The 12,342-nt window shown below is 37.9% G+C and overlaps 1 long non-coding RNA gene across 1 annotated transcript in view; it reads right to left on the bottom strand.

Moving 5' to 3' along the window:
* The window catches only part of LOC141380981 (uncharacterized), a 7,052-nt gene extending 499 nt beyond the window's left edge, over positions 1–6,553 (bottom strand). Inside the window, exons 1-2 of the long non-coding RNA XR_012400439.1 lie at positions 1,683–6,553; positions 1–1,465 (exon numbers count right to left, since the gene is read on the bottom strand). The exon at positions 1–1,465 is cut by the window's left edge and continues 499 nt beyond it. This is a non-coding gene — a long non-coding RNA (uncharacterized lncRNA). The remainder of the gene's footprint in view (positions 1,466–1,682) is intronic.
* Positions 6,554–12,342: the final 5,789 nt, after the last annotated feature.

Below are 12,342 nucleotides of genomic sequence, written 5' to 3'. Positions count from 1 at the left end.
GAGTCCATCCCCAGTCCATATGGGACAGGACACAGGTGAGCAAAGAGTTAATCTTTAGGTTAAGATTAAATTGCCATTTTTTCCTCCCCTTTCTATAGATCAAAGCTTCATCTAAACTTATTTAAAAGCAAAGAAAAAAAAGAAACCCTTGTCGTTACGTGTAGGGGTCAGGGCAATATTCCAGTCCAGAGAAAGTAGATTCATTATTCAAAATGCTGGGTAATTAAGATGATCAAAGAATAGTTTGATTGTTTAATTAATCCCTACTTATAGAAGGTTCCTAAAAATTTGCAATAGCAGTCACTTAGCCTCTTTAAAAAAATGCTTAATGCTAAATTAGAAAACAGGTTTGAAATAGTCTAATATTCTATCAAAGATGCTATAAAAAGGTCATCTGCTTAACTTTTTTTAACAAAGAAATAACCGCTTTCCCACTATCGTGCCAAACTGTTGTACGAACCCTTCAGTACAGTTAGAGGTTTCTCCACTGAGCCTGGAACTATGTAGAACGATTACAAACTGTTCTCAGCCTGGAATTCCAAGCATGGTTAGACAACCGTGCTGAGAGATTATGCATGTTGATATCAGGGCTGTTACCAAGCTACCACAGCTGGCTCAAAAGCATGCTAGCCAGACATCCACAAGTAAACACTTCATTTAACATAAGAAAATTATACAGGTCAGACAATAGTTTTAAAAGGTTTTAAACCATAGAGCAGTCTCTGGAAGAGAAGGTAATAACTCCGTTATTTCGTTGACTTATTTTATACATGGTTTATTTTATCCAACCAGTCATCTAAAATAATGAAATAGCCTATTATTTTATTAGTGGTGAGTTTAATAATTTGATTGACATCCTGAGCATTTAAGACCTTTAATTCACCTGACTAATGCAAGTTTATTGCATGCAGCACTGTATTTGGTAGCACAAATCTCACTTTGATCCAGGAAAGAATTAAACCAATGACTACATGCACTGAGACTTTTTCCTGCTGCGCATCGAATTAAGCAAATAAGAAATGCGTATCAAAGCCTATGGTAGAAAGTCAACTTTTAATAATTAAACACTGCTGTCCAAGGTACTGGGGTAGTAGGGGTGATGATTTCTTAGTCTATGCTCTAATAAACTAGTCAAACAAATGAATTTAAACTACGTTGGTATTGCTCTTAAAATCACTAGGTTTTGACATGTTAATGAACAATTTTCAGCATTTCAGCAGTAGGCTATTATATGATTCAGTTATACACTAGTTTGACATTTATGGGGCTGTGTAACGTTTGTGTTGTTTTGTTCCCTGATCTTTCATATATACTGGGTACCCATGCAAAAATTTTCTAAAAATGTCAAGCTGATAAATAGTGCTTTAAATCCTGATGCATTCACAATTGTTTATTTCACCTGCTGCATTCATTTAATGTTTGAATACTTAACAGCCATTGTTTAAAACAGGTGTCAACTAGATTCCTGGAGGGCTGATGCCCAGTTTAGTTCCAACCCTGCTCCAACACTTACCTGTAGGTTTCAAACAAGCCTGAAGGACTCAATTAGTTTGATCAGATGTTTAATTAAACACCTGATCAAACTAATTGAGTCCTTCAGGCTTGTTTGAAACCTACAGGTAAGTGTTGGAGCAGGGTTGGAACTAAACTGGGCATCAGCCCTCCAGGAATCTAGTTGACACCCCTGGTTTAAAGGGTTATATTTTACCATCAAAATGTATAATCAACTTATAGATTGTAAAAATTAAAGTTAAGTGCTAATAAAGTGCCAACTCACTTTTGACAAGGCCCATACAAAATATATTTCTGCTATTGTAATACAAATGCACTATTGTTGCATTATCATAGTTTAATTTTATGTCAAGTTCAGAAATCTTAATTACTTTTTTTCCCCCTGCAAACATTTTTAATTGTTACATTTGTCATTTCCCCTAAAAATTAAATTTAGCCAGAGGCGCACAACATATGACATTTAAAAAAAAAAAAAAAGGTGCTGTAACATGTACCTATATGCAGCACCACTATATGAGCGGCATAGCAGTGTTTATTCACTTGGTTGCTTTTGTTTATTAACTTGCAAGTTCAGCTTTTAAGTTTAATTGAACAGGGAGCGGTTTACATTGAATTAAAGGCAACTACTGATGTGTTGTGCAAGGTTTCAAAGAGCTGTTGCAGAATGAGTGGAAAATAAAACCATATTAGTGCTGCCTGGTCTAACAATAGTTTTAAAAGGGTTTAAACCATAGAGCAGTCTCTGGAAGAGAAGTGAATAACTCCGTTATTTCATTGACTTATTTTATACATGGTTTATTTTCTAACCAGTCATCTAAAATAATGAAATAGCCTACTATTTTATTAATGGTGAGTTTAATAATTTGATTGACATCCTGAGCATTTAAGACCTTTAATTCACCTGACTGACGCAAGTTTATTGCATGCAGCACTGTATTTGTGGCACAAATCTCGCTTTGATCCAGGAGAGAATTAAACCAATGACTACATGCACTGAGACTTTTTCCTACTGCGCATCGAATAAAGCAAATAAGAAATGTGTATCATCGAAGCCTGGTAGAAAAAAAACAACTTTCAATAATTTTTTTTACTTTGCTCTAAAGCTTTAGAGTGGCACTGCTGTCCAAGGTACTGTTGTATGATTTTTTTAGTCTATATATGCTCTGATAAACTAGTCACATCAATGAATTTAATAAATGTCAGCATTGCTCTCAAAATAATCACTAGGTTTTGACATGTTAATAAATGAATAATAAATTCAGCATTTCAGCAGTAGGCCATTGTGATTTAGTTATACACAAGTTTGACATTTATGGGGCTGTGTAACGCTTTTGTTTTATTTCCTGATCTGTAATATATACTGGGTAGCTATGCAAAAATTTTCTAAAAATGTCAAGCTGATAAATAAATCTTTATATCCTGATGCATTTTCAAATCCGTTTTTCACTTGCTGCATTCATTTAATGTTTGAATACTTAACAGCTATTGTTTAACACGGGTGTCAAACTCAGTTCCAAAAGGGCCGCAGCTCTGCACAGTTTAGTTCCAACCTTAATTAAACACCTGATCAAACTAATTGAGTCCTTCAGGCTTGTTTGAAACCTACAGGTAAGTGTGTTGGAGCAGGGTTGGAACTAAACTGTGCAGGGCTTCAGCCCTCCAGGAGTTTAGTTTGACACCTCTGGTTTAAAGGGTTATATATTTTACCATCAAAATGTAGCACGTTATATAATCAACTTATAGATTGTAAAAATTAAAGTTGAGTGCCATTAAAGTGCCCGCTCAATTTTGACAAGGCCCATCCAAAATATATTTCTGCTATTGTAATACAAATGCACTAGTTGCATCATAGTTTAATTTTATGTCATATTCAGAGATCTTAAACATTTATTCCCCCTGCAAACATTTTCAATCGTTACATTGTCATTTCCCCTCCAAATTAAATTTAGCCAGAGGCGTGCAACATACAACCTCTAAAAAAAGGTGCTGTAACATGTACCTATATGCAGCACCACAATATGAGCGGCATAGCAGTGTTTATTCACTTGGTTGCTTTTGTTTATCAACTTGAAAGTGTGTTTTAGCTATTGAGTTTAATTGAACAAATGGAGCGGTTTACATTGCATTAAAGGCAACTACTGATGGGTTGTGTTATGTTTCAAAGAGCTGTTGCAGCATGAGTGGAAAATAAAACTGTATTAGTGCTGCCTGGCCCAGTTTGGCACAAAATTGAGCAGTTCCATTTAGAGAACGATTCAGCGAGTGGAAAAGCAGCTAAAGTTTATGAAAAATTTTAATCTGGATGTAGACAATCTCATAGCACAGAAACAGCACTCCTAAAGGCGTATTTATACTTCTGCATCAAGCACAAAAGTATGCTTCAGCACAACCTGTGCATGGTCAAATAGCCCTTGCTGTGGCAGTCAGACACTGATGCACACCTCAATGAATAGAGCAAGCTGTGATTGGTCAGCTTTGTAGAGCTGACAAGTGTGCCCTAAACTAGTCCTCATCTTCAGTCAGTAATTTGGGGGCTATTTCTGACAGCAACCTGTGTAAGGCCAGATTAAGCATCTGTAAAACTCAATTTCTTCATCTTAATGTTGCCAAACTTTGACGAGCTATCAATAACTGATGCAGAAAAGCTTATTCATGCTTTCATTACCTCTCGATTAGACTACTGTAATGAGTTACTAGGCGGATGCCCTGCTGGCCTCACTAACAAACTGCAGCTGGTTCAAAATGCAGCTGCTAGAGTGCTTTCTAGAACTAAGAAATCCCATTACTCCAGTTCTTTCATCGGTGCATTGACTCACTATTAAATATTTAATTTACAATGTTATTGTTTACCTACAAAGCCCTCAATGCCTTAGCTGCCCAGTATTTGAGGGAGCTCCTGGTGTATTAGAGCATGAGATTAATTCTTTTAAGACCCTATAGTGACCCACGAGTCTACATATTGATCCTGAAGGGTCAGTCTGTACACCAGCCGCTGACCTCTCCCATCTGCAGCTTCTCCACAATGGATGTCCACCATTCTCCAGCATCCGGTGCCTAGACTGCAGCTCTGTACAGAAAGTTTGGCCAGAGGAGAAATTGTCATGCCCAACTGAGCCTGGTTTGAGGTTATTTTTCCCCCTTTACTTTGGTTGGTAGGCAAACTGGCTCGCTTGGTTTGGGGCTTGTGTAGTTGAGCATGGATGGATTTTTCTTTATTGTTTTTCATTTCAGCAGTGAAAATTAAACACCGAAAATAATCTCTGAAAACTGAGCCGATTTAAACCTCTCATACCTGATGCGAAAATAAAGCATGCACATCCTCAAAGATCCTTAGCCCAAACAGTTGTAATAGAAGTTTATATGAATGTTCAAGAAAATGAAGCAGATAAGGGAGATTCCACTGAAGGAAGAATTCATTTATGCAATGAGTGAATAGGTCAGTGAGAGATTACCAAGGTAACCCATATGCCCGGAGCACTGAGCTGCCCAAAGAGGTGATTTATTGTGAATAAACCTCAAAGCAGCTGCTGGGCAAATTATATTGAGTTTTAAGGTTCTGGACAGATTTTAAACCAGTCATCAGAAATATCTCCCAAAGGGGTAACTTTATTATGAGACCACTGCAAATGACATGGAGTACTGTCTGACAAATACATTTTGGAAATAGGTGTACGGTCTATGCTATTGTGTAGTTGTGAACTTCTACAATCACGCTATGTGGGGAGAAAAAAAAAAAAAAAAAAAGTTCACAATAGAAGCAAACTGATTTTCATTGCTTAAGTGAAAGCCTTAAAGTGAGCGCTTTTGTATTTGAAAGGATTCTCACTGCCAAAAGGAATTCTTGATACTTGAGATGTTTTCATTTAAATTTGAGATTTTTGAAGAGGAAACTGGAACTGGTAAAGTTGAAATATTTATAGGTGAAGGTCAAACTATTCCCATGAAATTGAGATTGTAAAAGTTTAGTGTGGTTACTTTCACTGAGAGGTTCTGGGGTTAGATGTTCTAGGAGTTACAGAAGATCATATTTTTGAAACATCCATATACACTACAGATGTTCTGGAGAAGGCATGTAGGGTTTTTTCTGAAAAGTTCTGGGTTACAAGTTTAAGAAGAATAAACATTTTAAATCTTCCCATGGAGTTTATGAACAAATTTGAGTTATAAATTCATATTAAATCTATGGAAATAATGGATCTTAAAGAGGGAAAATCTGGTCATTCTCTAAAGTTGTAAGTTATAATTTGAGAATTGGTGTTTTAAAGAGTCCCTATGAAAGTTCTATTCTTACTCCTTAACCTTAATCCTAGTAAAATCTGAGGTTACAAATCTTCAGTAGTTCTCATGTTTGAATTGACTTTTTGAAAAGTTCTTGAATGACTGGTGTAGGTGGTGTTGATGCACAATGTGCTGTTGTGTGGAGGTGCTAATCACCAGTAGAAGACTGGGCTTCATTTAAGGCCTGTTCACCCCCGGCCACCTTCCCTGCGTGCTGTCCAAGTGGACCCAGGGGGGCTGAATACTTACCACTCCCCCAAGTGACCTTTTGTTAACACCGCAAGGTTGCCCAGGTCACCCGAGAAGAGTCTGAAGAGGTTTCTCTACGGGGCCTACTCTGGCTAATCCAGAGACCAGGCTCCCCAGGTCCCCAGATATCTCCAGGGAAAAGGAGAGCCCTTGCCCAAATCAGCTGAATCCAACAGGTAGATTCAGGAGTAAAAGTTGGCCATGAACTGGTCATTGCCTTCTCCTCACTCCGCGCTGATTTGCTCTAGAATACTTCCAGTCAACATCCAAGGAGTTCCATAAATTCAAGATGACCAAAGAACTCGCCCAAATGTGACTAAAAGTATTCAAAGAGATAATCCTGACCTCCCACTACTTACTAGAAGTGAAAAATTTAAAAGGTCAGGTCGAGGATCAATCTGGCGGATATATCTCTGTAGCTATATCATTCTTCTACCAGATGACTCCCCTAAGGTAATGCAAGAACCAAGCAGACATCATCCTTATCAGGGATAACCGTTGGGAGCATTACCCTGAAGAACAGGAGACCCTGGTCCATTGACTAGGTTTTGAGACACAGCATTTCGGCAATGGTGATGACCATTTGTTTGTTTGTGTTTTTCTTTGTTCTTGTTTGTATATTTTCATTCAGAATTTGATTATCTGATGTCTAAGTTGTTTTCTCATACTTTGATTATCATATTTAAGCTTATGAAGCCCTTTAAAATCGTGTTTTATTAGAGAATAGACCATATGCAAATGACTCATTAGTATTCGTGTTTTTAGACCAATCCCGTGTGTCCTCAGCTGAGTGTGCTTTCGGTCAGGTTTAATCCTTTATATCTCGGCCGTTTTTTAATGTTTTGGTTTATTTTTTTCTGCATTTTAATTGGTATATTGTGTAGAATAAGTGCTGAGCAAATAAACTGGCATTACTGATCAAAAATATTTCTGTGGGGTTACCGTTTATGAGGAGTACAGCTGATTTAGTGTGGTAATTCACAATCTGTATACACAGATTAATGTCTCCTATCAGGCAAACTGATTCATGCAGTTTAATGGAGATGATATTAATAATACTCACACTTTTTTCAGATGTGTGATTTGTTTAACATGAATCAAAAGTGAAAAAACAACACACATAACAAATAGAGAAACAGAAGCAATTTGGCAACGAAAACTTAAGATCAGCCTGGCAAGGAGTGAACACAATGGTTGGGAGTAAAGAAGATAGAGGGGGCAATAAAACCAATTTAAATGGTTATAGTTCAGTGAGAGAGTTTGCTGAGGAATCAAATACGTTTTACTTGAGGTTTGATGAGGGTGATTTTAAGTCAGAAAATGACATTTTAAAACACCTGTCATGTAGTAAATCCGTAAACATTAGTAAGACTCGGGTAAAAGACCTCTTTCAGAGAATTTATACTAAAAAAAGCCCGGGCCCAGATAATATTGGTGGTAGGGTGCTACATACATGTGCTGAACAACTTTCTGAAATATTTCATTGCATTTCTTCAGTCTCTTACATTGCAAAGGGTTCCTGAAATCTGGAAGAAATCTGTTCTTATAGCCAAAAATAAGTTTCTGCGGGAGTTAAATGATTTTAGACCTGTTGCCCTTACTTCATTAGTTATGAAGTATTTCGAGAGAATTATTAAAGGTGAGATTTTATTGTATTCAAAGGATAAATTTGATCCTTTGCTGTTTGCATTTAGACAGAGCAGGGGAGTTGAAGATGCTAATATTCCACTGTTAAATTACCTGTTTAATCACCTGGAAAAGCCCAAGACCCATGACAGATTGTTGTTTCCCTCAACGGAAAAATAAAGTTGAGTCTGAGTCATTTTATCAACATTCTGACCACTGCACGTACAAACACACACACACACACACACACACACACACACACACACACACACACACACACACACACACACACACAGCAGATCATCAGCTCTACATTCATTATATCTGGAGTGATTTTAATCCTGCCAGTCATTGTGCTTGAACATGCTGAGTCGCTGTACACAAGGCTACATTAATCATAAATAATCATAAATAAATTAACTACATTCAATATAACACTGACATCATATAGAGAAGATCAGCAGCTCCTCAAGAACATCAGCAGAGTCAGAACACAGAATACAGCACAGCGTGAAGAACAGAAGAACACTACAGAAGAACACATGAGGAGAACGCAGCGACCAGGCCATCCTGCTGCTGCTGCGTGTGTGCGTGCAGGCGTGAGTGAGTGTGTGCGTGTCGTGCCTACACACGTGTCTGTGTGCATGCATGTGTGTGTTACAGACACAGATAGAGAGTAAAGCAGAACATCAGAGGCAGAACAGGGGAAGGTCTGAGCGCATCTGATTGGCTTCGTCCATTTAGCCAGATTTCTTTTTTAATAGTGGGGGTGTCTTGAGGGCGGAGCCAGTCGTTGGGGCGGGGTATGCCATGTGTGTGCACAGGAGTGAAATACACACACAGGAGTATTTCTGGGTGGAGAGAATGAAGTGTATCCTGGCCAATCATCACTGAACCGCTCGCTAGCTCCACCCCCTGAGCCACTGCCGGGCTCCAGCTGACCTGCGCGCCCACACACACACACACACACACACACACACACACACACACACAGGATGCTCCGTCATCAACATAAGAGCTGATTTGAGGACAGTACATCTGCTGAGCTGAGTTTGACTGTGATTTACAGGCTTCAGGTAAACAAATAAAGACATGTACAGACGGATGATCATTCCCACAGGCGGGATGCGGTATGGAGCGAGATGAACGCGGAGGACAGGACTGTACGGCATTTGGAGACTGCGCTGTGTGACTGTATGATCATCTGATAATGCCACACTAATGATCTGAATCTCAAATATGCCAGACTAGATGTGGGAAACTACTGCTGGCGCATTCAGGAGTAAACACATCTGACCAAACACCTTCATAATAATGTAATGGTTGTGCTCAGCAGTAATTAAGTAGCAAGCACTCATACATGTTGATATATATCCATTTCAGATTTAACTATGGGGGTAAAAGAGAGATAAGCATACATATACAGTGCTCAGCATAAATGAGTACAGCCACGTTTAAACATGAATCCCAATCAGTTTTATTTAACAGTAGGGCTGTAACGATACACCAAACCCACGATTCGATTCGTATCACGATTTTTGACCCACGATTCGATTCGTATCACGATTTTTGACCCACGATTTGATTTGTATCACGATTTTTTTTTTCGTGTGGGGTGGGGAAAAAAAGATTTTTAAAACTATTTTTTATTAAATAAAATTATATCATTTTTGTTTTCTTTGTAAGAAAATACTTTTGAAAAACCAAACCGAACTAAACTCCATTGTGTAGATGGTTCAAGCATGTTAAAAATTCTTTTTCCATCAAGTTCTCTTACATAGAAAAAGTAAATTAAATGGCTACTAGGGATGCTCATTTCGGTTAATTTTGCTAACAGACAACCGCCGCTCATTAATCGGTTATTATAATGGTTAACTGGTCAGATTACTATTAATTTTATATTAAACAAATTGACGTGTCTATTTTGTGTCTGACACATTACATATTGCATTTTAAAATAGGCTACTGATTTATTTTTAAATGCTAGCATATTAATAGCAGAACAGAACAACAGAGCATCTTCACGCACCTGCAGTGTTTAGCACAGAAGAGCAGAATAATCTAAATAAAATGAATAAAATAAATAGGACTGCCCTAAATTATTTACACTTAAATAATTAATTTATATTACAAAACGAAAATACTAACTGATTCTTTTTAACAACCGGCATAGGCAGTTTTTTTCCAATCATGTTTTTTCTTCCGTCAAATAAAAAAATCGCAGACTTCCTCAAATTGCCCGCTCCACGGAAAATATGCATTTATTTAATGCCCCGCTGTTATTATTATAATAACAAAACCTTTTACATTTTAATAGAAATCATTATTTTAAAGAATAAGTCCTGATGGTTTCCTCTCTCTCCCTCGCGGTTCAAGTGCGCATACTGCGTGATGAAAAGTAAACAACACGCGCGCATATGTAAACTTTTTGTAAACAGTTTTGTTGTTTAAATATGCTATTGCATTAATGTGCATACATGCTTTATAAGCCGAAAACAAGGCGCATCTCACTGCCTTTATGTTGACAAGGAAAAAAGAAGAGAAGAAGCGCGGTCCTCTTATGAAACGACTGAATCAGCTGGGTATCGATTGTGCATAAGTGTTGCTGTCTGTGTTGTTACAATTGTAATATTTAATGCTATTGTTATATTCAAGATGTGTATATTCATACAGCTCTGGATAACTTAAAACAGCGATTAGACCTTCAGAGCGGCATGCGTCCTGCAGTAAAACGGAACAGCTATAAATTTCCAGCAAGATAGAGTGATTATATACAGAGTCATATACCTTTATCTATAAATAAAGTATAACTATAGAAACTGTGTTCATCTTAACTGAAAGCTTTGTCCTGTTTCCTGGCCTCACGCATCGCGCTGTCAGTCAGCACGTAACGTTAACTCTCAAAGGTTCAAACAGAAAGCACACAGCACGGTTACAGAAAAGTTTCCTCTGCAGAGGAGTCGGGGCATCTGGTGAACGCCCATCCCTCTCTGCGCAGCCACATTAACAACAATGCTTTGACAGCACTGGCAATGTTTCTGCCGTTGTCTGTTGTCAAGAGGGGTTAAGTTGGTTTTGTTTTTGATATTCCTGACACATTCAGACAGTCCCTTACTAAGAGCTCTGTGCGAGCTCTCCCGGTTAAACGCTAATTGCGAGGGCTTAAACGGAGCAGTGCTCGTAATGTCGAGCGGAAAAAAATGTTTCCTCACGTTCTTCTTCAACTAGCTCAACTTTTGCAGGCACGCGTGACGTTATTGGAAAGGTAGTCACGGGGTGTGTCGCGATTCTCCCTTATCACACCGCGACACAGGATCGTATATCAGAGTGTCGCGATTTCGATTTTATATTGTGTATCGTTACAGCCCTATTTAACAGTTATATTCATTAAAATAATAGTTTGTTCACAAAACATCTGTCGGTTTAAAAAGATAAAATATTTAAATTCAGATGAGATATTGCAAAAAATAATAATAATAATAAATTACTGACTAAAAAAAGGTGGTTAGTTTCGCTGTGGCGATCCCAGATTAATAAAGGGGGAAAAGCCGAAAAGAAAATAAATGAATAAATGAATGAATGAATGACAAACTAAAAATGTCAACAATTTTATATTTTTTAGATTATATTAGCTTCATTTGTTAGAATTATACAATATTTATATGATGAAACATCAAGAATTATATTTATTACATTCAATTAGACAGAAAAAACTAATGAAAATGATGTATAAATGATCATATAGATGAAGATTAAATAAGCTTTATGAAATTAACTAAACAGATAAAACAGATCTGCAATATTAGCTAAGCGTTTGCAATAATCTTCATGATAAATTCATTAGCAGCACGAATGTTCACTGGTTACATAAAGAAGCGAGTGATTCCAAGCATGAATTTGGCATTTTACATAAACATTTACAGCATGTTGGCTTTTACAGTTTTGGCCAGAGTTTAATGCATTTACATGTATTAAGCAGCAGGGGTCGCCAGCGGGTGGCTTTTCATACAAACACTTAAAATCAGCTGGTGGTTTTGCAAAGAAGTTATTGGATCAATTTATTCGATGCTTTGGAGAGCTTAGTTTCTTCCATCACAGGGGGAAATTTCACAATATTCAACAGCCATGTAAACAAATTAAGGCTATTTAGTAAAAAGTAAAAAAATAAAAACCTTTATTTGGTCTCTTCCACTTCCCATGATGCACCACAGCACAGGTACAAAAGGTCACTCCTGATGTTGCTCTGGTTTCTCAACTGCTTCCAGAAACTTCTCAGAGGATCCTTCAAAGGACATGTTGATTGATTTGAGTGAGTCATGAACATCAGCAGAGTCAGAACACAGGGAACAGCACCGCTCGAAGAACAGAAGAACACTACAGAAGATCACTTGAGAATGCAGCGATCGGGCCATCCTGCTGCTGCTGCTGGTGTGTGTGTGTGTGTGTGTGTGTGTGTGTGTGTGTGTGTGTGTGTGCGCGTTTCAGACACAGAGAGTAAAGCAAAACATCAGAGGCAGAACAGGGGAACATCTGAGCACGTCTGATTGGCTTCATCCATTTAGACTGTTTTGCTTTATTAGTGGGCGTGTCTTGAGGGCGGAGTCTGTAATTTGGGCGGGGTCTGCCACATGGGTGGGGTGGCTTGTCCACAGGAGTATTTCTGAGTGGAGAGAATGA

This window comes from Danio rerio, chromosome 25 (assembly GCF_049306965.1).
Source record: "Danio rerio strain Tuebingen ecotype United States chromosome 25, GRCz12tu, whole genome shotgun sequence".
Taxonomy (NCBI): domain Eukaryota; kingdom Metazoa; phylum Chordata; class Actinopteri; order Cypriniformes; family Danionidae; genus Danio; species Danio rerio.
This window is presented reverse-complemented; position numbering and strand designations above follow the sequence as displayed.